The 27160-nt window shown below is 44.0% G+C and overlaps 1 long non-coding RNA gene across 1 annotated transcript; it reads left to right on the top strand.

Moving 5' to 3' along the window:
• The first annotated feature begins 6973 nt into the window (after positions 1-6973).
• Positions 6974-27073, top strand: LOC138742809 (uncharacterized). The gene is made up of 4 exons (XR_011344416.1): positions 6974-7129; positions 7656-7805; positions 21717-21793; positions 25399-27073. It is a non-coding gene; the product is annotated as an uncharacterized lncRNA (long non-coding RNA).
• Positions 27074-27160: the final 87 nt, after the last annotated feature.

The raw sequence follows: 27160 nt of genomic DNA, 5'->3' as shown, positions 1-27160 counted from the left end.
GTCGAAGTTGGCAGAAGGAAGTCAGCAATTATTAGCCGTGGATTGTGGGTAAATGGAATGGACTGAGGTTTCCATGGCAACGGGTTGTTATGCGGTCCGTTCACATTCTCCATTAAGTTCAGTAATTGAGTGATGCCTGCTGATTTTTCATGCATGACTTTTGAGCTGTGAATTTGTTCAGTGTTAACGCACCTTCAGATGTCTGAGCGATGGGCTTATGCAAGCACCTGAATTAGGAACCACCGGGTTATTACTAGAAGAATAAAGTAACACTACAGGGCTGTTCCTTTTTTGCTAACATAGAATAATTCACTCTTTCCACCTTGGCAATTGCTTGACAATAATGTTTTCAAGAGCTAACACCTCTAAATCGCCACAAAAATCACTGCAAAATGATGAAATAAAATCTGAAAATAACAGGAATAGTTATTCGTGGTTCAGAGGAAGTAAAGAATCAGAATCAAAGTCTATATGAACAAGTAATAAAATTTGTTGTTTTGCAGTAGCATTGCAGGTGTAAATATTGCTCTAAATTACATTTTTTAAATAAATAAATTAGTGCAAAAAGAAGATAGTGAAATAGTATCTATGGCTCCTAGTCAATTCAGAAAACTGATGGTCGACGGGAAGAATCTATTTCTGTACCGTTTGGTGTTCATCTTCATGCTCCTTCCTGATGGTAACAGTGAGAAGAGAGCATGGCCTAGGTGGTGAGGTCCTTGAGGATAGAGACTGATTTCTTGAGGCACCGCCTCTTGTAGATGTCCATGATGGAGCTGGTTGAGTTCACAACTCTCTGTAACCTTAAATAGCTTCTCCCTTGACTCATCATACTCCGTCAAACGAAAGGAGTAGCCATGGGTATCAGCTGTGCCTGCCTCCCTGTTTGTGGGCTTTGTGGAGCAATCCATGCTGCAAGCCCACACAGGCTTTCTCCACTATAATTGATGACTACATTGGGGCTGCCTCATGCATCTGTGATAAGCTCGTCAGCTTCATTCACTTCACTGCCAATTTCCACCCTGATCTCAAATTCACCCGGTCCTTCTCCGACGACACTCTCCCCTTGATTTCTGTCACCATCTCGGGAAAAGAGCTTTCCACCAACCTATAATACAAACCCACCAACTCCCACAACTATCTCAATTACTCTTCCTCACACCCAGTCGCCTGCAAGGATTATATTCCCTTCTCGAAATGTCTCTGCCTCATCTGTTCCCAAGATGAGGTTTTCTAGTCCTGGTCATGTGAATTGCCTTGTTCCATAAATATGACTTCCCCTCCACCACCATCAACTCAGCCCTTACCTGTATCTCCTCCATTTTCCGTTCATCTGCCCTGGCCCCCTCTAGATATGCCCTTGCCTACTACCCCACCAGCCTCCACATCCAATACATTATCCTCTAGAATTTTCTCCACCACCAATGTGATCCAACAATTAGACATATCTTCCCTCTTCCCCCCCCTCTCTGCCTTCAGTAGGGACCACTCCCTCATCCACTCATTTCCTTCGCCCCCCCCACCCCCACCAGCAACTTCCCTCTGTAACCACAAAGTGCCCAACTTGTGGCCACACCTCATCCCACACCATAGTTTGGTACCCCAAACAGGCCTTTCAAGTGAAGTAATGTGTGTATCTGCAGATGTGATCTACTGCATCTGATTCTCCCTTTGTGGCCTACTCTACATCAAGGAGACTGGGCGCCGACTGAGAGACTGTTTCGCTGAGCACCTTCACTGTCAAAATCAGTGACCAGGATCTCTCAGTGGCCAACCATTTCAATTCTACATCCCACTCCCATGCTAACATGTCTGTCTATGCTAACATGTCTCTCTAACCAGATGGCATTACATTGACTTCTCCAGTTTATGCTAGTCTATTCTCCATTCTCCTTCCCTTCCCTTTTCCCTTGTCAATTTCCCCTCACTCCCCCTCACTCCCCCTCTCTATTCACAAGCATCCCTCCTCCCCATGCTTGCTGTCATGCCCAACCACCCTTATCCATCTATTTCCTTCTGTCTTTGGGTCCATGTTCCTCTTCCTCTTTTCTCCTCCCCCAACCATTCTGTTCAAATGCCTGCTGACATTTGATGAAGGGCTCAAGTCTGAAACATTGGTTATATATCTTTCCTATGTCCCTGATGACCACACGTGCAAGAGGTGCATCCAGCTGTAGCTCAAGGAAGACCAAGTTAGGGAAATGGAGCTCGATGAACTCCTAATCATTCAGGAGGCAGAGGTAGTGATAGAAAGGAGCTTCAGGGAGACAGTCAGCCCCCAAATATCAGGTGACTGTTAGGAGAGGGAAGGGGAATAGGCAGATAGTGCAGAGCACCCCTGTGGCTGTTCCCCTCAACTATAAGTATACTGTTTTGGATTCTGCTGGGGAATGATCTACCAGGGATGAGTTGTGGTAGTAATGTCTCTGGATCAGAGTCTAGCCCCTTGGCTCAGAAGGGAGGGGGTGGGGGAGAAGAGGAGAGCTATGGTGATTTTGAACCCATTGGTTAGGTGAATGAGATCAAGCCTCCAGGATGGAGGGTTCAAGCCTGAAACATTGGTTATGTATTTTTACATTTGCTTTATAAAGGACACTGCTTGACCTGCTGAGTTTCTCCAACTTTGTGTTTTTACTCCAGGATGGTACAGTGCCAGTCAGGGATGTTGGGGGTGGGGGGGGGGGGGTGGTGGTGAGTATCCAGATGGTCCTGGTCCATGTGGGGACCAATGACATAGATGGGAGTAGGGATGAGTTCTTGGAGTATAGGGAGTTAGGAATGAAGTTAAAAAGCAGGACATCAAGGGTGATGATCTCAGGATTGCTTCCTGTGCCACGTACCACAGAGTAGGAACAGGAAGTTGTGGCAAATGAATGCATAGCCGAAGAACTGGGGCAGGGATTCAGATTTATTGGGATCTTTTCTTGGGAAGGTCTGACCTGTATGAAAAGGATGAGCTGTACTTGATCAGGAAAGGGACCAATATTGTGGCAGGGAGGTTTGCTAGAGCTTCTGAGGAGGGTTTAAACTAGTTTGGCAGGGGTGGGAATCAGAATGTGAGTGCAGAGAATAGGGCAGAAATTCAAAAGCATGATCCTACATGTTGTGAGTTTATGAAGAAGGACGGGCTTTTCAGCCCAACCCGTCCATGCCAACCATGTTGACATTCCAGATGTGAGTCAATTTTTCCCTGCATTTTCTCCACATCCTTTTAACCCTTCCTGTCCAAGGATATTGAATCTCAAATCTCTCCCCGCAACTTAAACCGATGCCCTCTCATGGTGAGCCAAACTACTCAAGCAACTGCCTAGAATTTCCCTGCTGCATAATCCCCCATTTGTCTCTTTTCCATGTACAATAAAATCCCTATTATCTGGAATTCAAGCATCTGGCAACCTGAAGCAACCAGCAAAAAAAAAAAGCAGAACAATAAATAGATTTTTTTTTAAATTAAAGTTTAAAATTGTTCCCCCAAACAATTTGCCAATCGCCCAACATGCAAACTCAAGCAACCGGAAAATGTATCTATCTGGCATTTACCAATCCCCCATAGGTGCTAGATACCAGGGGTTTTACTGTAGTCTCCTAAAAGATCCTATTGTACCTGCCTTCATCACTGTTGCTGGCACCGACCACTCTCTGTGTGAGTTCTAGACTTTACTCATTGTGGTGACATGTAATTTAATTTCACCACTAGGCCACCAGGGGTCATCCTGGTGACCTTGTCTATAAAGCAGTCCAGAGCTATAGTCCAGCCTTCCAGGTTTGTCTTGCAGAGAGACAAGACCTCTTAGGGTACATATTAGTTTATTAAAGCAGTTTTATACTAGCACTGCTGGTGTGGTTATTGTCAGTACAATTTAATAAACGAATATGATAGCTACTAGGACGGAAGCTGCTTCTGCTCCAATGCGCATTCCCGACCACCTGGAGACTCTTCCTGAGGAATGGAATCCGGGGACAACTAGCACGTACGTGCTTCAGAGGACAGAGACAGCGAGGAACTGCTGTACTGGAATCGTGGTAGAATGCAGGGAAGACCACAGAAGTACGATAGAGCAGGTAAGAAATGGCCAAGAGCCCTGACTGCCCGTGGGTTCGCCGGTACAGGCGCCGCTGACCCTAAACCCTGGTCCGATCAGAAAGGGGCCACTACAAGTGCAGGTGGAAGGATCTCCACAAGTCATGCTCCCAATCGCTATGTATGTGCCAAATTCCCAACCACTCCAGAGCCAAGGAAAGCAGATACCACTACTGTCACTCCCCCAGCAGCAGTTTCCCCAGTGCCACGGAGACCTGACACTACTGCTGGGATCCCCCCTAAGCCAGCTGCAAATGTCCCAAAGCCAGAGACTCAGCCAACAGCCCCAAGCACCCAGGTTACTCCTCCAGCAGACACAAGGCCCACAGAGGCTCTACCAGCAGCTCCCAGTATCCAAGGGTCCACTCTTGCTACACCTAAGGGACCAGAGACTGCGGTTTAGCCATGTGTTGCCACCAGACAGGCTGGTGCTCGACTCCAGAAATCCCGGAAATGGCACACACTTCAGCCGTTGGCAGAGATGCTTTCTGAATTACGTGGAGGGTGCTGAGGCATTGGATAAAGAGCTATTAATGCTGCTGTTAGCCCAGCTGGGAGTCCACCCTTACTCCCTTATACAGGATGCCAGGTTCTACCAAGAGGCAATGAGCACTTTACAGAGGCATTACAGTGAGGGGCATAGCGAACTCCACTCCTGGTACAGACTCATGACCAGGTCACAACAAGTAGGGGAGTCTGCCAGAGACTTTATACTCTCTCTGAAACATCTGGCGAGAGGCTGCAACTTTAAAGCAGTATCAGCTCAGGAGTATGCGGAGGACCTTATTAGGGACAGAATGGTTGCAGACATACGGTCCACTGAGACGAGACATCGAATGGTGGTGAAAGGAATGGTGGGGCTAGATGAGGCAGAGACTATTGCAGAAGGTTTAGAAAGCACCAGGAAAGAATTGGAGGAGTACTCACAGAACCCTGGGGCTGGGACAAACGTCACTCTGCTGGACTCTCTAGACCCACGAAAAGAAAAGTATGCTGCCTCACAGGAATTCACAGCAGCAGCACCTTGAGGGTCCCAAGTGCTTTTTCTATGGACAAAGAAAGCACCCCAGAGCCCTCTGCCCTGCCAGAGAAAATGTCTGTTCCAACTGTGGAAAACGTGGGCATTATGCAAAAGTCTGCAGAAACCCCAAGTCCACAGCCAAGGCCCATTCTCATGCTAATGAGAGGCAGGAAAGCTCTTCTTTCTCCACAGACAAACAGAAGAAGAATGCCATGTGCAGCAGACAAATGCTACAGAGCAGAGGACACAGTCTTCAGGGGATGAATATGACGCCGAGTACTATCGGATGGAAGGACACGAAGGACACGCCAAACTTGCTTCCCTACGCATGAATCAGGCGAGTCCACATAATTTATCTGCAACCACTGTGTGCATCAAAATTAATGATGAGGGTAAATTGCTTAATAGATAGTGGAAGCACTGAAAATTTTATTGACCAGGGGTTAGTCAACTGCCTTGCCCTCTCCACATGCCTGTTAGAAACAGAAGACCTTCACAGAAATTGCTCGAGACAAAAATTGAGAACAAAGTATATTTATTATACAACAATGCAAAGTTGGGTGCTTCCCCTTACCCTGGGAATACACACATACACTGGGGCTCACCAAACTTTTATACAGTTTATTTCAGTATAGAAGTACCCTCCCCCTTGCATTCTTCTGCCTCCTGGATGAGTTTGGCATTAGGCAATCCTATCTACCTACGTGCTGTTTCTGTGAACTTGGAGGTCCAGGGGGTATCCTGTCGGTGTCCCATCATGTCATTGTCCTTATTCACACCTTCCTGACTCTCAGGGCTGACTAACTTCTTACATGCAGAACCTTGCTAATTCTGTCTAAGGCTAGAAGACCCTTATCTTATTCAGACTAACTTTACTTCCTACATTCTAATATCTATTCTTATCCTATTCATACTGGCTTTATTCATTACACATATATCTATACTACTAGTTTCCTCACCTTCATATTTTTATATCAGTTTTACTCATCTCTCACAATCCTCACTTTTCTTTTAGATCAGTGTTACTCATCTCTCACATGCCTGAGTGAGCACCAGATCCTGTTAGCAGCCAGCAGCCTTGCAGTTGAGGTAAAACAGTTTTGCAGGGTTACTCTAGAAATCCAGGGTTCAAATTACTAGTACTCCCTCACTTCTGTGCCCCGGTACTATTGGGGTTAGATTTTCAGTGCCAGTTAGAAAACATTACAATAGTGCACAACGGGCCTCACCCCCCACTACGCCTCATGAAGAAACAACACTGCAGCCTGTCTGTCCTGAACATAGAACCCCCTCCACTGTTCACACACCTGGCCCCAGAATGCACACCAATAGCCACAAAGAGCAGGAAGTACAGCCTGAGGGACAGAGCCTTCATTAGGGTTAGGGTTAGCCTCATCACAACTTCTTCTCATTTCTGCCTTCAGGCAGAAGACACTAAAGCCCTAAAATCCAGCACCACATGGCAAGTTCTAACCATGATCAGGCTCCTGATCCTCTTTGTTTCAACTGTCTACTGGTTCAAAAACATCAGAGAGCTCTTTGCATTAAAACACTCTTTTGCACTGTAGGCCATTGTGAATATTTATTACATATTTTTGCTTAATTGTGTTTAAATTGTTATGAATGCATTTTATGTACCAGGGAACCAGCAACAATTCATTGCATTAATGATCATGACATAAAATTCTTAATCCATTCCTTCACCTCCTGACTGTTTTGGGCATTTCTAGCTTGTCTAGCATGGATCAGTTGGGCCGAAGGGCTTGTTTCTATGCTGTGCAGCTCTAAGGCTCCAGAGCTGTGCAGTATCTAAAGGCCTATCAACATATTTACACCATGCGCATGTTCTCTCTGTCCTAGATTGAAATAAAATGTTTCTTCATGCAAGGTTCAACTAAGGTCAATTTGACCTAAATTTGGAATTGCAGGATTGAATTCAATGGATCCCAAGTTCAGAAGCAAGGTTCAGCTGGTATCCTTGCAAATGTTCACTCCATGGATATTTATGTCACAGCTACTTGTGAGAGGTAGGATCTGTGAAAATTGACTGGTTTTTCTACATTACGATGCTGGTACTGGGTGCCTGAAGCTGACAGAGTGCTATAGAAATGCAAGTGTTTCAGGTGCATGCTCTGCTTTGATACTTGGCTTGATTACAATCTAGTGCTCTGTGTCACCTATGTGCCAGAGAAAAAAATACCCTGCAGACGCAATATCACAAACCCTTCATCTGTGAATCCAGAGACCAAACACAATATTCAATTCATTTGATTCAAATTCTTATTCTTATAACCTCTTTAATCTCCAAAGAGAATTAAACTGAAAGTGTATCAATTCATTTACAACATAAATGATTGAACCTAGGAACTGAATGTACTGATTGAAGACTTGAAGTTTAAAATTCCAATCTTTTTGTTGAGATAAATAGTAAAAAAAAGATTTCAATGAATAGATTTCACTTAAAATGATTAAATTTTGTTCTGTGAATATATATTATATTTTTCATTGTCAAGAAATAAACTCTGGTCTGTGTAACTCTTGAATTTTGCAAAGGAATTCTTCAGGTAATTCTACCAAAGAAGCTTGAAAGTTTCATGGCTCTGCAATATTGAGAAGAAACTTCCGTGGGGTGGTGAAGAAGCCAAAACGTGGAAGTCGGCCGACACCGTGGTTGAAGTAAAAGCACAACGCCGGAGAAACTCAGTAGGTCAAACAATGTCCTTTATATAACAAAGATAGAGATACAGAACCAATGTCTCAGGCTTGAGCCCTTCATCAAGGGACGAAAAAATTATAGGCAGCCGCCCGAACAAAATAATGGGGTGGGAGAGAGGAGAAAGAGGAGAACAATCCCACAGGTAGGAGGTAATAGGTGCCTTGAATTGGCAGGGCATTGAGTACAAAAATAAGGTGACCATATTGCCGCTCAGTAAAACTTGGGGGCACATCCCAGGATAAATGATTTTGGTATTTCAAAGTTCAGATTTATTGTCGGTGTGTCTTCTTTGGCTTGGCTTCACAGACGAAGATTTATGGAGGGGTAATGTCCACGTCGGCTGCAGGCTCGTTTGTGGCTGACAAGTCCGATGCAGGACAGGCAGACATGGTTGCAGCGGTTGCAAGGGAAAATTGGTTGATTGGGATTGGGTGTTGGTTTTTTCCTCCTTTGTCTTTTGTCAGTGAGGTGAGCTCTGCGGTCTTCTTCAAAGGAGATTGCTGCCCGCCGAACTGTGAGGCGCCAAGATGCATGGTTTGAGGCAATATCAGCCCACTGGCGGTGGTCAATGTGGCAGGCACCAAGAGATTTCTTTAGGCAGTTGGTGCACCTCTGTCTCGGTGGCCAGTGGAGAGCTCGCCATATAACACAATCTTGGGAAGGCGATGGTCCTCCATTCTGGAGATGTGACCTACCCAGCGCAGTTGGATCACGCTTCCACCAGCGTTGTCTCCACTCCATCCTCAACATTCATTGTCGGTATATACATACACATCACTATGGCCCTGAGATTATTTTTCCTGTGGGTAAGGCAAAACATCACGGATGCATAGTGCAAAAAGCCATACTCGAGAAGATACATAAACATGTAAACAAACTGACTGGGCAATACAGAGAGGAAAAAAAATAAAGTTCATAATTTAGAACCCTTTAAATGAGTCCCTGATTGAGTTTATTGTTGAGGAGTCTGATGGTGGAGGGGGAGCTGCTATTCCTGAACCTGGCGGTGCAAATCTTGTGGCACCAATACCTCTATCCTGATGGCAGCAGCGAGAACAGAGCATCTTGAATGATGACTGCTGCTTTCCGACGGCAGCGTGTGATGTCCTAGGCTGGGTCCACTACCTTTAGCAGAGCTTTCCACACAGGTGTATTGGTGTCGCCATACCAGTACGTGATGCAGTCGGTCACCACACCTCAGGCCACATGATCAAGGTGAAAGGGATTCCTAAGTCACAACATATAAATTCAGAGGGTGGTCTGTATCTGGAATGAGCTGCCAGGGGAAGTTATAGAAGTGGGTACAATTACAATTTACGGAAGACATTAGCACAGATAAATAGATCAGAAAGGGTTATGGACCAAGTATGGGGAAAATAGAACTAGTCAATTTTTTTCATTTGATCAGTAAGAAAGTTGGGTTGAAGGACCTGTTCTGTGACTCAAAGAAAAAATGATGAAAATGTTCCCCCATGCAGGTCCTGGCATCAGAGTTGAGATTGATCAGACTCTGGTCCTGATGAATGGGAACATAGCAAGAAATTTGTCAAGATCTTTGGTAACTTGGAGGCACAAGGGACTGGAGGTACAGGAATTTGGAACAAAAAACAAAATTGAAGAACTCAGTGGGTTAAACAGCATTCGTTTGTGGAGGAGAGGGAAAAGAATTGTCAATGTTTCAGGTGGAGACCCTGCATCAGGGCCCTAGAGTGACGATAGCTGTTGTAAAGCAGAGAGGGAGACAGCTCAGTAGATGGACAGAGGAGAGGTGGTGATGGCGGACACCAGGAGTGGATGGGGGAGAGGGTGAGGTTGAGTTGGGAGATGCAGTTGGATGATGTGGTAGCAGACTAAGAGAAAGAGAAAAGGACAATTTCTTCCCCTTTCGAACACCCTACCCCCTTCCTTCCACACTGATGATGCCCGACCCATTGGGACTGCAGACTGCAGAGGCTTCAAACAATCTGTTGGAGGAACTCAGCAGGGGGCCCATCATAGTGTTCCCTTTCTTCAGTGCCAGCCTGTTCTTAACCATATAACCATATAAGTGCAAACTGCTGGAGGAACTCAGGGAGTCGAGCAGTGTCCGTGGGTGAGCAGGGAAGGAATGGCATCTCCTGTCTCTGTTTCTGATATCACCACAGCTCAGCCGGACCTTGTGTTGTTTCTTCAACCTTAAAGGACCCCTTCACTCTGGTCACACTGCTGCCTTCAGACAGAGAGTACAGAAGCCTGAAGACTAGCACCTCCAGGTTCAAGAACTGTTTTGTTACAGCAGTGATCAGGCTCTTGAACCTCTTCTTGTTAGACTGATCATTGATTGCTCTGTAACGGATCTGATTTACCACAGCTTACAAACAAATAAACAATATGCTAACTCAGTTCTTTCAGCCACACCATGAGGTCAACTTTCTTTTTATTATTTCTCTAGACACAACATTGCATTCTTCATCTCCCCAAACACCACTCAGCTAAACCTCTCTGACTTTCTCATTGACTCACCGCCACATGGGTGACCCTGACACTCTCCTCCTCCAGCATCTGAGATTCATCACCCGCATCCTGACGCTTAACACACCCACGCATGCGCGTTATTACCCCCCGTGCATCGCCTTGCTTATGTCATCAGTGGTGGCTGGCACCATTCCTGACGAAGTTAAGTACGCAGCCTTGACACTCTGAAACCACAAAAGGGCTGCACTATTTCTGTCACATTTTTTGCAAATATTTAGTATTTATCTTTTTAACATTTATTGCCTTTTAATTAAATCAGTCTTAAGTAGGTTGTTGTCTGTTTTTATGTAGTTATTTTTTTCTCACAAAGTACCTGTTCAGCTGCAGCAAGTAAGAATTTTGCTGCATATGTACATCATAAAATGTGTATGACAATAAACTCGTCATCAAACATGATGCAAAGTTTCAACCTGACAAGTCAACAATTCCTTTCCACCCACAAATGCTGCTCAATGGTTAAGACACAGAGCACCTCCAGTTGTTTGCTGTTTTGCTCCAGATTCGAGCATCTGAAGTCTCAATTATTCCACTGTCGAGCTTCCATCTCTTCCTGTACGTACCATTGTTTGCCTCCTAATTACCTCATCCTTTTTTTGAAAAGAGCATTATTTTTGAGTCCCAGCCATTGGAGCTTAGGAAAATGGAACTAGTAGAGAAGGGCATAATGGACATGATGGGTTGAAGGGCCTGCTTCCATGCCATACGACTCCAGGACTACTGGAAGAAGGGAATTTTCAGTTCAACAGAATCATGTTGTTCCAGTCTCCCCTGGATCAATTTTAAGAATGCACACATGACCTCAAGTTCAAGAACATTTGCTACCCCTCCACCATTAGATGTCTAAACAACAACTCAATCAGGACTCTTACTTTGCACGTTATTTGTTATTGAATATTTATTTTCTGCATTGCAAAGTTCGTTTGCCCTTCCTTGTTTATATTTCTTTCTTTCATATACGTATCTTTCCTTGAGTACAATTTTGTTTGCACTACTAATAAGTAGAAATTTCACCTAGCCCACAGCTAAAAGAATCTTGGGGTTGTATGTGAAGTCATGTATGTACTCTGACAACAAATCTGAACTTTGAACATTGCTACCAAGTTCTTGGATATTATCTTGTCTGCTCCTCACAGGAGTTAAGGGATTGATGCATCACCTGTCTTCATTTGAACCACAAAAGCCGCAGATGCTGGAACCTTGAGCAGACAAAGATTTTCTGCAGGAACTCAGCAGGCTGTGGGTAGAGATAATCAGTCCATGTTTTAGTTGAAACCCTTCATCTATATAAATATAGAACAGGGGGGAAGAAGCTCGGGAGTGGCCCAGAGGTGATAGACTTAAGACAGAAGGTGTCAGAAGTGGAGAGACAAATAGGAACATAGGAAGTAGGAACAGGAGTAGGCCAAAAATGGCCCATCGAGCCTGCTCCGCCATTCAATACGATCATGGCTGATCTAATTTATGACCTAACTCCACCTACCTGCCTTCTCCCCATATCCCCTAATTCCTCTATCATGTAAAACAAGTAGAAGGAGAAACCATCCGGAAGAGGGCAAGAATGGAAAAAAAAGGTTGGAGAGGAAAATAGCAGGTGAAGAAGAGATGGAAGCAGTGGAATCAGATGGATGCAGAGGTTACCTAAAATTGGTGAAATTAATTAGTCACACCATTAGGTTTAAGGCTGTCCATGTTGGTCCTCAGGTTTACATTTTCAAGCCATAATTTTGTTCTGTCTCAACTCCTCTTTCCCACAAGGTTTGACTGAGCTGAGATTCATTGTACTCTCTCATACTTTAAGGGGTGTTGTGTGACACTACTGGCAACTCTTTGCCTGCCTCACAGCAGGTAGAAGGCAATTTTGTGTAATTTTACACGTACTGTACTATTATGTGGCAATAAAGGAATCTTGAGTTTTCTCTGTCCTCAGGAGCATAACCGACAGTAAAAAATGTGGTATTGTCATGCAATTGAGCGAGAAGTTCGTGAAATGGATCAGCACCCTTGTAAAACTTGCTCTTCTGTGTTTCTTTATAAATTCCCACTGTTCTCTTTTGCAACGACATTTGGGGTTGGATAATACAGTGAAATAAGCTTGTGATTAATACCATTTCACTTCATTACGCACTCAGATTAAATTGGATGAAACAATAGCTTGGACCATTGCCTGAGACAAACTCCTTTGGTGAAGCATGACAGGAGAAAATAGATCTCAATTCTCTGTCAATGCACTCTGCAGTGCCACGCAACCCAACGTGATTCACTTTGATTGACTATCAATGAATGCTGAAATATTATTGATTGCCTTCTCCCAATGATCAAAGTGTGCTCTTTGAAAACTCTCACTGATTATTTCCATCACAGTAAAGATGTTTCACCTTCTACATTTATTTCCACTTTCTCTTTAACTGGTTGCGATCCATTTGCATTTACATTAAGGCAAGATAAATGACTTTTTTTTCCGTTAGAATGCACATTTCCTTCCTTAGAGCTTTGGAGCTACACAGTTGCATGACAACACAACTAACACTCAAAGATCTTCTTCTGTTGTGCTTGTGGCTATATTAGTAGATCAACTTAATTGCACAGACAATGATCCATAATTTGTAGCAACTTTCCCTTTGTAGTTAAAACTTTTGCAAAGATTTCACATAATGTAGTATGTTTCACCAGGAGCACGTATCCCTGGAGATTGAATTTAATTAAACTGCTTAGTGTCACGCCTACCAAAAACAGAGAGAAGCTTTTCTTTGTGTGTTATCCAGGCCTGTTAACCCATACTTAAGTAGAGGAGAAAGTCTACTAACAGAAATGCGGGTGTAGTGTTAGAGTCATTTAAAAGTGCAGGACAGTGCTACCAGGAGAAAGCATAGTTCAGTTATTCCATGCAGTGTTTCATCTCTCACCAAGATGAGGTTCATTCAAGAATCTAATAATCTGGAGGTTACTGTTTTCCATCCTGTATATCTTCTGCCTGATGGAGGGATGGAAGGACAGGGGTGGGGGGGGGGTGTTGTTGCACAGTGGGGGGAACATAACTGGGGTGGGTGTGTGGGTGGGTGGGTGGGTGGGTGGGTGGGTGTGTGTGTGTGTGTGTGTGTGTGTGTGGTGGGGCTTAGGAGGACCAGACTCCATACCAAGCTGTGAAGCTTTTATTTCCTCAGCTCTCCTTAACCACACTCAGATGGGCATATGCAAGTGTCTGGTGTAATTTGGTGGGACTTAAGCTCCTGATAAGTCTATCTTTCAACTCTTTGAAATAAACATGGACTGCTATTCATTTTGTTTTATCCTTGTATCCCTCTGTTTCCTTGGATGGTTGAGACCAGACCACTTCAGTCAACATAACATCTTTCATTCACTGTGGTGTGAATAGATTTGCTTACCTGGTGCACATTTCAGAACCTATCTCAGTGAGAACATCCTCTTTCTTTCATTCCAGTAACTTGTAGTCTGATTGGGTCATAACATTGTTACAGCGCAGAAATGGTCCCTTCAGCCCATCATGTCTATGCCGAACATTGTGCTTATCTCCTCCTATCCCATTTCCCAGGGCTGAGTCCCTCAAAACTGCTATTAAGTTTTATTGGCATTGTGAACCATTTCCAGACATTCACTGTGTGAATTGACTCACACGATCACTCATGCTCATTCCCGTTTATTTCAGACACTACTGTAGATTCTGAGGGGTCATTTTTGTGTTCTTCCTTTCCTCTCATACCCGCTGGATTCATAATGCCACACCTAAGCATCCACAATTTGCTCCTCATCCACTGGGCAGCACGGTTTGATTCATGGTTAGCGCAATGCTGCTCCAGCACCAGCCATCCGGGTTCAAATTCAATGCTGTCATTAAGGAGTTTTTATGTTCTCCCCATGTCCCCCTAGGTTTCCTCCAGGTGCTCTGGTTTCCTTCCACCCTCCAAAACCTACGGTGGGGATGGGAGTGTGGGGGGGGTGGTTTTTAGGTCAATTGGGGTGTTTCTCCTGCCCCTATTTTCAGAATGGGTTGATTCAAACTCCAAGAGACTGCAGATGCTGGAATCTGGAGCAAGAAAGCAATCTGCTGGACAAAGTCAACAATTCGAGCAGCACCAGCAAGAGAATAAAGAAAGGTTAGTTGTTGGCTAGAACCCTTCAATCTGTCAATGCGGATGTGCCTTAGTGTTACAACGCATTTAGCTGCACTAAGACACTCTGCTTCCTTTCCACTCACCTACTGATTATTCTCTAACATTCTCTTGTGGCTTTCAACATCGGCAGCATTTTCCCTCTGGACAGCCATTGGGGCCAGCTCCTGTGCCGTTTCATTGCCATCAAAATGGTTAATGTGCGCTCATAACTTTTAACCAATGAGATCACTGTGACATTTGTTTAAAATTGACCTTAATAACCTGGTGTAGTTTCCTTCCAAGAAATCATTTGTATCCTGAACATGGTATTTATATTGTTGTTCAGGTTCACGTTAAGGTCAGTGATAGTTATTTCAACAGCTCATGTGGAAGTGTTAAGGTTCTCTGCAATAATACACCTCATGGTTCCTTTGTTTCACTGCCCACCCCACATAACAACCGACCGAACTGTGCAGGCTGTTTCAGTGCTGATGGACATGCTCATAATTGAATCTCTGGCTTGCTGCGGTCATTCTCAAGTGTACAGAGATGACCCAGGGCTCACTGAAGGGAATGTGAATAGGGAGCTTTATTTAGCCACTGATCTTTACCTTGTAGCTCTGAGAGAGAAACTGCACCTTAGGTCAAAGGTCAGAGCATTGGCAGAGACAGCTCTGCTGTGGGTGGCGGGCTAGCGAGGGGTTGGATAAAAATCTGAAGTAAGCAGGTGTTGGAGCAACGCACAAAGTGCCGGAGGAACTCAGCAGGGTTGGGCAGCGCCCGTGCAAGACAACAGGCACCTGCCCATTCCAGGCCAAAAACCCTGCATCTGAGATGATGTGGGCGGATCCCAAATTAAAAGGGTGGAGGAGGGGGGAAGCACCCAGGCTGGAGGGGGAAGATATGATGTGTGGGGAGGTGGAGCAAGCTGAGAAGGACACATTCTGATAGATTGAAGGAAGGGAAAGGAGTGGGGGGAGGGTTGGAAGGAGGAAGTTGTGGGTGGCGGGCTTGTAGAGCGGGTATGGGGGGAGGGAAGGAGGAGACATGGAGCTGATGCTAGAGGAAGACCAAGAAGGGGAGGAAAATGTTAGAGGAGGCTAAATGTTTGAGGTAGTTCAGTTCGATGGATTTTGAGGGTGATAACATTGTCAGATTAGCACCTATAACCTCTCATCAAAGGACCCATCCCACCCCAATCACCCTCTCTTCTCCCCACATCCATTGGGCAGAAGGTTTGTGAGCTTCACAACACAATTTCCAGGTTCAAGGACGGTACCTTTTCTGCTATTATCAGGCTCATGAATGATCTTCTCAGTGGAAAAAGAGGATGCCAGTGAACTGCTGTAACTAGTTTTCCCTAGTCCCACTCCCCTACCTTACGCCATGATGTTGATACCCTCATTATTCAGATACCTATCAACTTCTGCCTTAAACACCCAAAGACTTGGCCTCCACAGCTGCTCGTGGCAATACATTCCAAAGGTTCACCACTCTCTGGCTAAAGGAATTACTCCACATTTCTTTTTTAATTGTGCACCCTTCAATCCTGAATTTCTTCCCTCTTGATCTTGACTCCTCTACCAAGGGAAACAACTTTGCCACAACTACACATCAGTTAGCACAACACTGTAACATTGTCAGTGACTAGGGTTCGAATCCAATGGTATCTGTAAGGAGTTTGTTCCTTCTCCCTGTGTTTTCCCTGTGTCTATGTGGGCTTCCTCCAGGCATCCCAGTTTCCTCCCACCCTCGAAAACTTAAAGGGGATGTAGGTCAATTGGGTGTAATTGGGCTCGTGGGCCGGAAGGGCCTGATACTGTGCTGTATGCCTAAACTTAAAAAAAATACTCCGTCCAGGCCTTTGCAGCATTCAAAATGCTTCTATGAGGTTACCCCTCATTTCCTCTGTAAATAGACTCATGGATTTAAATGGCTGGAATCGTGTTGCAAATAACATTTAAAATTTTTAACAATTTAACCCACTGTGGTAAACCACTGTTGCGTGATGGTTGGCTGCTGCCAGCTGGACACGCCTCCTGAGACCGATCCTACCCAAAGCCCTTTGCATGCTCCCCATTCCACTCTGCCTTGACCAGTCGATGAGGTTGACAGCTGTTCCAGTCGATGGTTCATAAAAGGCGATCAGTTTCACAACTCCAGTCTTTTTTATGATTACTGACAGTGCGTCGCCCACATTAGTTGCTCACTTCCAAGCTCCAACTCCTCATCTCGTGCTGTGTGAATGGTTAATGTTATCCTGGCAATGGAACACAACTATTATCCTTAGTGTTCATCTGGCTCTGTCCGGATGGATTTGGAGCAGTGAAGATGCCGGGGTAATCATTGGTGCCCCCAGTGATGCTCGCCGGCTTCACATTAAAGTCATAATGAATGAAAATTTGGGGACTATTTGTGATTATATTACTACAATATTATAATGAGGCACTTAGCCCCTATAGTAACACACAAGTTCTCAATCATTATTAAATCAAGATAATGCTTCAGGGCATTCACCATTATTGCTTTAATAAAAATGCCTTCGACCATCCATCATTCTTTAATAAATATACACGCTTCATAACAGCTTTAATATATGAAGCTCTTAAATAGACAGGTGGTGGAAGATTGTCTGCCTTGCTGTTAACGCTGTTTAGAGGCCCTGTTCTCTGGGTACCTCAAACAGTAATTGGTGTTTTATTACACGTAGTATTGATCTGAAAAGCTTTACTTGCTCTTGTGCTGTGAAACAGAGATTACATTTGCTGAGGAAAATACATTCCTCTCCTTGTGTGGCAGTACATGAAGGCCCTTTGCTTCCTGCAATCCAAGTTGACAAGCGTTAGTCTTCCACCTCTCTTTGCATTGCAATCTATTTTTCCTCTGCATTTCTTTCCCTCCCAAAGTCTCTGCATACACTTTCTGATTCTATCCTTCTGTAGCAGGCAAATTAATCCACTCTCTTTATTTAGTTCTTCTCTCCTCTCCCTCTTCCATAATATTGCATACTTCCTCTCTCACCATCACCTTTTCTTTTCCACGGCCGCTATTCAGTCCCTCCTTCTTTTCTGTATCTCATTCTCTCGCGCACCTCCACCTTCCTGAACACTTTATGACTGCCTCCTGCTGGATGAGTTGATCTGCTGGGATAGCAGGCAGTCTATCACTTTGCTGACACCACCATTGTTGGCTGAATAACGGGACAGCGGATGGAGTACAAGAATGTGGTATTGGGGCCAGAACGATCTTCCTCTTAATGACAACAAGACCACAAAGCACGTTGTGGACTTTAGGAAGGAAAGGCAGAGGGACTATGCTAGGTGAAATCTTGAGCCCTATCAGGTAGATGTTAAAGAGCGGAGCTCAAATGGGAGACAGAGCTGGCGATTTGGTCAAACCCTATCAAACAAACAATATAATAAATGTGGCGATCTGATCACTATTGGTTAACTATTTCCCACGAATTGACCGGCTTGTTTCTGATGTTAGAACAGAGTCTGGACCACAAAAATCAGCCATCAAGTACATCAAATACCACATTGGTGGTGGGAAATGCCAAGAAATAATATTACAGATTAACTATGTCACAACAAAACCCAAAGCAGGTCTATAAAGTCATGATTCTGAGCTCGTGCTGACCCAGTGTACTGCCATTGGGTCCTCATCTCAGACATTCTCTCTCTCTTTCCACCATCACACACTCCTCCCTCCACTACTATTTCTCATTTTCTCTCTTTCCCTCATTGTCCAATGTCCTCTTTCTCTCTCCACCATCCCACATTCACTCTCACTCCACTAGCATCCCACCCTCTCTCTTTCTGCCAACACCTGGTCTACCTTTCCCCCACTCTCCTACATTCTTTCTCTCTCTCTCTCTCTCTCTGCACCACCATCCCCACATACTCTTTCTCCACCATCACACACACTCTTTAACTCACTGTCCCACAAAATCTCTCTCTATCATCCCAAATTCACTCTCGCTCCACCACCATCCCACACTCTCTCTCTCTCCACTACTGTCTCACATTCTCTCTCCTCCCAATCCCACATTATTTCTCTCTTCCACTGTTCTGCATTCTCTTCCTCCACCATCCCACCTTTTCTCTCTCCTCTATAGTCCCATGTTCTTTCTCTCCTCCACCATCCTACATTCTCTCTCTCTCTCTCTCTCTCTCTCTCTCTCTCTCTCTCTCTCTCTCTTCCCCCCCCCTCCACCATCTCACTTCCTCTTCCACCATCCCACATTATAGGTATATATGAGTGAACACATCATCATGGGTCAAAAGGCTTATTCTTTACTGTAATGTTCTGTGTTCTAAGTGTGGGAATATAGCATATTTGTTAGTTTATATTATTACATAAAAGCAAAAGCTAATAGCAAGCCCTAAATTTGACTATTGTGAATGTTAAATAGAAAACTTCATACCACTATATTCTCCAGGTATAGATCTACACATTTGAGAGGTAAAATTACCAGTTTGAAACAAAGGGAGATTTTAAAAAATTCTTTTATGATCCCTTCGGTCACAGCTTAAATCCAACCTGGCGATAATCAACGTGGAGGAATGCCTAGCTTGTATTCGTGTGGGGTAGGTCTGCATTAGGTGCACTAAGAGCATCTCCAGGTACTCCAGTTTCCTCCAACCCTTCAAAATTACAGAGGTGGTAGGTTAATTGGGTGCAATTAAGTGGCACGGGCTTGTGGGCTAAAAGGTCCATTACCATGCTATATGTCTAAATTTTAATTTTAACATTTATTTCAAGATGTCTTTGCCTTTGAATCATAGAAATGTTCAGCACAGAAATATGCATTTTCCACACCAAACATGATGCCCATCTCAACTAATCTACTTGCCTGAATTGTATTTCTCATTTCCGATATAAATAACTGTTCAGTTCCTTCACTGGAAAAGCTCACATCAAATGGACCATAGCAAATGAAACAGGCCTGTTTGTTCATGAAAGGTATGAATTACCTGATGTGTGCCTCCATGCTATACATTCTTTCGCCACCCTTTCTCTGACCTTTGAATTGAATTGGTTTAAACCAGTGGTTTTCCAACTTTTTTTCAAACTCGTTATGTACACAGTGTCATAACCCCATGAGCCAATGGCAATTTTTCTCAGGCAAAATATTTCAGTAACAGTTGGGTCTAGAGCAGTGGTTCTCCACCTTCCTTTCCCACCCACAGACCAGCTTAAGTAATCCCTATGCAACTGGTGTTCTATAATTAGTAAGGGATTGCTTAAGGTGGTCTATGAGTGGAAAGGGAAGGTGGAGAACCACTGCGCTAGACCCAATTGTTACTGAAATAATTTGCATGAGAAAAACTGTCATTGCCCTATTTCCTTTGGAATTATGAAACCATGCACATATCGAGTGAATGAAGTACAATTACAACAGTGGTTTTCAAACCTTTTCTTTCCACCCACATACCACCTTAAGCAATCCCTTACTAATCACAGAGCACAGGGAATACTTAAAGTGGTAATGTGAGTGGAAAGAAAAAGTTTGAAAACCATTGTAGACCAAGGAGATTGCTTCCCCCTTCCCACCACTGCCTACAGGGTTCAGTTACCTTGCAATGGCATCAATTAACTGAGGTACAGAAAAGCTAAAGTTCCCTTTTGTTTTTCTCGCTCTGGGCTAAGAGGCACAGGTTCATAATTCACTTTGGTTAACTTCAGATGAGCTGAGTTTTAAAAATGGATGTTAGATATGGACACACGTCTCTGCCTTTCCTCAACTGTGAGGAGATAATGATGCATTAATGGGACATTCCAGGTCCGTTTCTGGTTTCACACATTTGGGGCAGGTGGCCAAAGACACCGAATGCTCCATCAGCTCTTGAAAGGATCAAGTAATGATCCCACACCTCTGGATCTTTCTCTGTAATAATTCCCTGCTAAAAGAGGAATCGAGGTTCTTCCCAAATGTTATGGATTCTGATTCTACCACCACCCAGGCAACACATTCCAGATTGCAATGACTCACCAGCCAAACACATCATTAATTTCCATCCTCTTCCCTTATTGCCATTGCTAATCACTGAGCTTCCCATACCTCAGGATGGTTGGAGTCCAAAATCAAGGGATCGTAAAAATTAGCTGTAATTGGGTTGAACCAGAACTAAAATTACAATGAGAAAGGCCAATCTAATACTTTGCAATTAACTGTGGGGTGTACCACTTTTGAGGTTGGCCTATTTCATGTTATTATTTTGCCAAGAATTTAGAGCCGCCATTTTCAAAGGGGCCACAGCATGTTTAAAGAGGGCCAAGGGCTGAAATCATAATTTTTTTAATGCCCGTTGGTAAGAGAGAAATATGGAAGCAACCAACTAAATGACTGCAACATAGGGGAGGGAGCCCATAAACGTTGAGCAGGAAGTCATAGCTAATGGTTGATGTAGACTTTAGAGTCACAAAGTCCTATGTCATAGGATCAGCTCTCATGGCCCATCAAGAGTCTACCTATAGTCCCCACATTCATCAACGCTTGACCTGCTCCTGACTGCTGTAATAATTCAAGTACTTATCCAGATGCCTCTTAAATTTCGTGAAAACATCTGCTGCCACCATCTTGGGCAGTGAGTCATTCTGAACTGAAGAAAAATGTCCAAGAACATCATTGGATAGAGAAGAGTTAAGGGGCGTAATCTTCATTCGTTTAGAATATATTATGATGCATTATTGATTGAATATATTCCTTGCAATTCTGCTCAGTATAAAACATCCAGCCATACATCAGAGATCTCTGCACTTTCATGCATCTTTAATTATTTTGTAAATCAATTTTAAATTAAAATTCACAATGGTTACAGGCTGTGACAGCAAACAATTTGTTCTCCTAACTTTGCCTAATTGCCAATCTTGATATTTCCTTGCTAACCATTCCCTTTAGCTCAGTTGCATTTAATAAATGACAAACATGGTCACAGCTGCTGGTGAATAGGAGACTATGCTCTCACTCTCCCACCTTCCACCCACTCAGCCCCACTTGCTTCCCCTCTAATAACTCAAGTTTAAATTAGATTGTCAGTGATTAGTAATACAGCATACAAAGCTGTCAGGCCAACCGAACACACCTCATAAATGACTGTTGTGATTCTGTACTGGGCGTTTAGTCTATCCAGCAAAGCTTTACTGCAATATTGAGCATTGTCACTTTATTTACACCCCTTGGCATTCATTAGGCAACAGAATCTTACACCTCGTGGCCATCCAAGTCCTTTCCAAACCATCATTAATCCTATCATTTCTTCTCCACTGTAGAAAGAAGCAGGAACATTGGCAGATGGAATTTAATCCTGACGAGTGTGCGGTGATGCATTTTGGGAAGTCAACTTGAGGTAGGACTTGTATGGTAAGCATAGGGCGCAAGGGAATCTTGATGAACTAAGGGACTTTGGATCACAAAGCCATTGTTACCGTTAAACAACGACACGAACAGATTGACAAATGAAGATGGATGGCTAGGCTGTCATTCCAGGTTGAGCTGTCAATATGAAAATTGGGGCATTATGCTGTAACTTTACAAATGTTAGACTGCAGACAGAGCAGAGTTCAGATGATGGATTCTGGAGCGATATTTTTAATTTATTAAATTTTAAATTTTTTATATATTTAAATGTTTATTTTTTTTACATTTAGACATGCAGCACAGTAACAGACCCTTTCAGTCCACGAGTCCATGCTGCCCAATTACACCCAATTAATCTACAACCCTGGTTCATTTTAAAATGTGGGAGAAGTTTTAAAGATTTAATTACTAATAGATCCAACCTTGGGTAATGTTAAAAGGTTGAGTTTGATTTTGAGGTTGACTAAGTATCAAATTGCGTTTTTAAGGTTGGCGCTGGTGGTTGCAGGGAAATTTATAGCTATTACTTGGAAAAATGAGATTGATTTGGGTTTGCAGAGGTGGCAAATGGAAGTGAGGTCATGTATTCATTTGGAAAATATAATGTATAATTTACGTGATAATTATCTTTTTGTTTCTAAAGTGTGGAGCCCTTATTCAGTCTATATGGGCATAAAATTTTGAATTTCCTGAAGCTCGTTGTGGTGGTGTTGCTTTGATCCATGGTGATTTACTGTATTTTTGATTCAGAGCCAGCTCTTCAGCGCTTGACGTCCTGTTTTGTGGAAACTGCCAAAATGTTTGGCCTGGAAGTCAGCCTGAAGAAATCTGAGGTCCTCCATCAGCCAGCTCCCCACCATGACTACCAGCCCCCCAACATCTCCATCGGGCAAACAAAACTCAAAACGTTCAACCAGTTTACCTATCTCGGATGCACCATTTCATCGGATGCAAGGATCGACAATGAGATAGACAACAGACTCGCCAAGGCAAATAGCGCCTTTGGAAGACTACACAAAAGAGTCTGGAAAAACAACCAACTGAAAAACCTCACAAAGATTAGCGTATATAGAGCCGTTGTCATACCCACACTCCTGTTCGGCTCCGAATCATGGGTCCTCTACCGGCATCACCTACGGCTCCTAGAACGCTTCCACCAGCGTTGTCTCCGCTCCATCCTCAACATTCATTGGAGCGACTTCATCCCTAACATCGAAGTACTCGAGATGGCAGAGGCCGACAGCATCGAGTCCATGCTGCTGAAGATCCAGCTGCGCTGGGTGGGTCACGTCTCCAGGATGGAGGTCCATCGCCTTCCCAAGATCGTGTTATATGGCGAGCTCGCCAGTGGCCACCGTGACAGAGGTGCACCAAAGAAGAGGTACAAGGACTGCCTAAAGAAATCTCTTGGTGCCTGCCACATTGACCACCGCCAGTGGGCTGATATCGCCTCAAACCATGCATCTTGGCGCCTCACAGTTCGGCGGGCAGCAACCTCCTTTGAAGAAGACCGCAGAGCCCACCTCACTGACAAAAGACAAAGGAGGAAAAACCCAACACCCAACCCCAACCAACCAATTTTCCCCTGCAACCGCTGCAACCGTGTCTGCCTGTCCCACATCAGACTTGTCAGCCACAAACGAGCCTACAGCTGACGTGGACATTACCCCTCCATAAATCTTCATCCACGAAGCCAAGCCAAAGATGTTAAATCTCCATTTTCCTTCTTTTTATGGGGGTTCTTTGGGGGTGGGATGTGGGTGGGTTATGGGGGTTGGAGGAGGGGGGAACAGGGGGATTATTCATTATATATTCAAAATTTTAAATAAAGTATTCAAAAAAAAAAGGTGGGAGGAAACCAGAGCATCCAGAGGAAACCCAAGAAGGCACAGGGAGAACATACAAACTCCTTACAGACAGCGCCAGATTTGAACCCTGGTCATACCCCGGTCGCTGGCACTGTAACAGTGTTGCGCTAACAGCTATGCTAACTGCCATCCCTGTTGGAAGGGTGGGTTGAGCAGTGTCGTATGAGGGTGGTAGTGGTGGGTGATGGAATTGAGGTCTGGGGTCAGGGCCCAGCATCAGGGCGGAGAATGGAGAAGGAAGATAGACCGGACGAAGAGGACATATTGAGTGCAGTTCTAGTTGCTATGCTGTAGGAAGGGTGTGGCTGTGTTGGAGAGAGTGCAGAGGAGATTAAACAGGATTTCATGGAATGGAGAACATTAGTATTGGTGACAGATCGGACAGCCTGGGATTGTTTTCTCTGGAGCATCAGAGGCTGAGGGGGTGACCAGAGAGAAATAAGAATAAAAGAGCAGACTCTTATTTGGATTGGAAGAAAATTCAAAATTTGGAGGTGCCAAAGGATTTTGGATCAGGATTCTCCAAAGATAACCTCTAGGTTGAGTTGGTGGTGAAGAAGGGAATGTTGGAATTTATATCTAAAGGATATAAGAGCAGGGATGTGCTGTTGACACTTTATAAGGCATTTGGAATACAGGGTACAGTTTTACGTTCATTTAACATGGCATTGCAGAGAGTTTAGAAAAGTATTTCCAGATTGATTCCCGTAATGAAGGGATTAGCATAAGAAGAATGTTTGATGGCCCTTTGGAGTTCAGAAGAATGAGGGAAGACCTTGTAGAAGCATTTTGAATGTTGAAAAGCTTGGACACAGTAGATAAGGCAAAAGTTTCCTATGTAAGGGAGTCAAGGACAAGAGGGCACCACTTCAGGATTGAAGGGCACCCATTTCAATCAGAGATGCAGAGGATTTCTTTATCCAGAGAGTGGTGAACCTCAGGCAGCTGTGGAGCCTGAGTCTTTGGATGCATTTAGGGCAGAGATGAATAGCTAGCTGAATAGTCAGGGCATCAAAGGTTATGGGGAGAAGGCAGGGGCGAGTGGGGCTGAGTGGGAAAATGGATCAGCTCATGATTGAATGGTGGAGTGGACTCGATGGGCTGAATGGCCTACTTCCTCTATCTTATGGTCTAAGTAGAAAGTGCCGGTAATCAGATCTCTTTCTTGTGGTAAGGATTTCCAAAAAAAAAAACAATATGTTGGGAGGAGGGAATTACAAAGGGTATCAGAGAGTTAATTATAAATTGGTTCTTATGAGAGACCACCAGTTTGTACAAGAAAATTCGAAAAACAAAGGTGTCAGTTTTCACATGAAGAGTATACTCCAGAAGTTTTTTCAATTCCAGCAACATTTTATAGTGATGACGTTCAAAGATTGGCATCAATCCCAGTACTCCATTACAATGTTAATAACTATTAAGTATACTGAGTGACAACATTAGCCTAATTACTCTGGGTGTAAAGTTGAGTTGCAGAGGATACTCATTGGAAGCACAAAATTGCAACTTGGATTTTTTTTTATTGTTTACTTTCAGAGTATGTGCATGAGAGTCATGGAGTCGCCCAACGTGGGAAAAGGCCTTTTGCCCCAACTTGCCCACGCCAACCAAAATGTCCCACCCACACTCCTCCCACCTGCCTGCATTTTGCCCGTAAGCCTATCTCTAAATCTATCCTATCTGTGTTTCTGTTCAATTTTATTTCTTAAATGTAATGTTATTACAGAGCTGATGACCTGGAGAAGCGCTGTCAGAAAGGGCGTGAAGAGCGGTGAGGAAAAGCAGACATGCCAGCCGGAGGACAAGAGGACACAGAGGAAGCAGAGATGACAGAGCCAGTTGGCCATAACCCATCATTCTGACTTCATCTGCAGCAAGTGTGGCAGGGACTGTCACACCAGAATGGGCCTTATGATCCATTCCAGATGCTGCTCTAAAGCCAACTGACCATCCATGGTGCTACCATTGTATTCCGATGCCTACTACTACTACAGAGCCAGTGACCCAGATTTTAATCCGGCACTGTCTGTATATTTTACCCATGTCTCTGCACCCTTCAGAATATATGGGGTTTATAGGTTAATTGGGTGTATTTGTGTGGCACGGGTACATGGGCAAGGGCCTGTAACCATGCTCTACACCTAAATTTAAAATTTAAACATTCCAATAGAACTTGCCTCAACACTGCCTCTAGCAGCCGATTTCATACACCCACCACCATCTGGGTATAAAAGGTTCCCCTCAAGTTCCTGTTAAATCTCTCCACCCCTTTCTGTAAGCCTGTCTCGCTTGGTTACTGATTCCCCTACTCTGGGCAATAGGGTGCATTCACCAAATCTGCTCCTCTCATGATCTTGTCCACCTCTTTGAGATCACCCCTCATCCTCCTGTGCTCCAAGGAATAAAGCTCCAGCCTGCTCAATGTCTCCCTACAATTCAGGCCCCCGTGACCTGGTCACATCCTCGTAAATTGTAATGAAGAAGTTTTTTTTTCTGGGTTGATGGGTTGTCATGAGTTCCTGATTGTATCCTATGCATTCTTGCAAGGGAGGAATGTTGCCAAAAAGCACATGTTTAAAACATATGCATAAAACTAGAGGTGGCTGAGAACTTTATGGAGGTTAGGATCTGGTGTGTCCAAAACCAGGAAGTGCAAATGTCATGGGGTTTCCTGTTATAATCACATTGCAAGCAAATAATTCACTGAACCTCCTCAAACCCAGCATAACATAAATCCACATGACCTTGTTAAGCCATTGTCAGATTTTTGTCTTTGGGTCAAAATAAAAGTTAGCCAAACCAATCACAAAAACATTGTGATCTACCCACAAAACTCAAGCTGAAATGATCCGAGACGGTTGCTTTTCACTTTAAATACCGACACTTCTTTACAGGAAGAATATACAGATTCCACAAAGGCAACCCCCCTCCCCACCACCCAAGGTCAGGATTGAACCTGGATTTCTTGAGCTGAGTGTGAGTGGCTGCTTTGTGTTGCACCTCGACAGTGTGCAAGTGTGCACCCAACAGGTTTAAGGCAGTTTCTTCCCCTGAAGCTATCAGGTTCCTGAATGAACCCCACATGAGCACTGTCATGCTGCCCTACTTGGTACTACTTGGTCTCTGTACGTGCTCTTTGGCTGCATGAATATTAGAGACAGCCAGTGGGACTGCATACAGAAGAATCCTTCTCATTGTATGAAGTATTTTGTGATGAATAGATCGTCCAGGAAAAGCAATGAAAGATTTACTCAGGGAAATCCATCACCAAGCAGATCGATAATAAGAAAAGCAGAAAAAAGCCTCTTGGATCCTGTTTTTTGTTAACCAGCCTCACCAACCACTCTGCCAACGTACAACATTCCAGGATTTGGTCAAAGCACTTCTGAGTGAAATGAATCTTGGAGCCAGTGAAAAGAAGGGTTTCTGGTAATAAAACTCATCATCAAACAAGTTAAGCTCCTTTTATTTTTCTGCTTTTGCCTCCT

This window comes from Narcine bancroftii, chromosome 9, assembly GCF_036971445.1.
Source record: "Narcine bancroftii isolate sNarBan1 chromosome 9, sNarBan1.hap1, whole genome shotgun sequence".
Taxonomy (NCBI): Eukaryota; Metazoa; Chordata; class Chondrichthyes; order Torpediniformes; family Narcinidae; genus Narcine; species Narcine bancroftii.
Note: the sequence above shows the minus strand (reverse complement) of the source record. Positions and strands in the feature narration are given on the sequence as shown.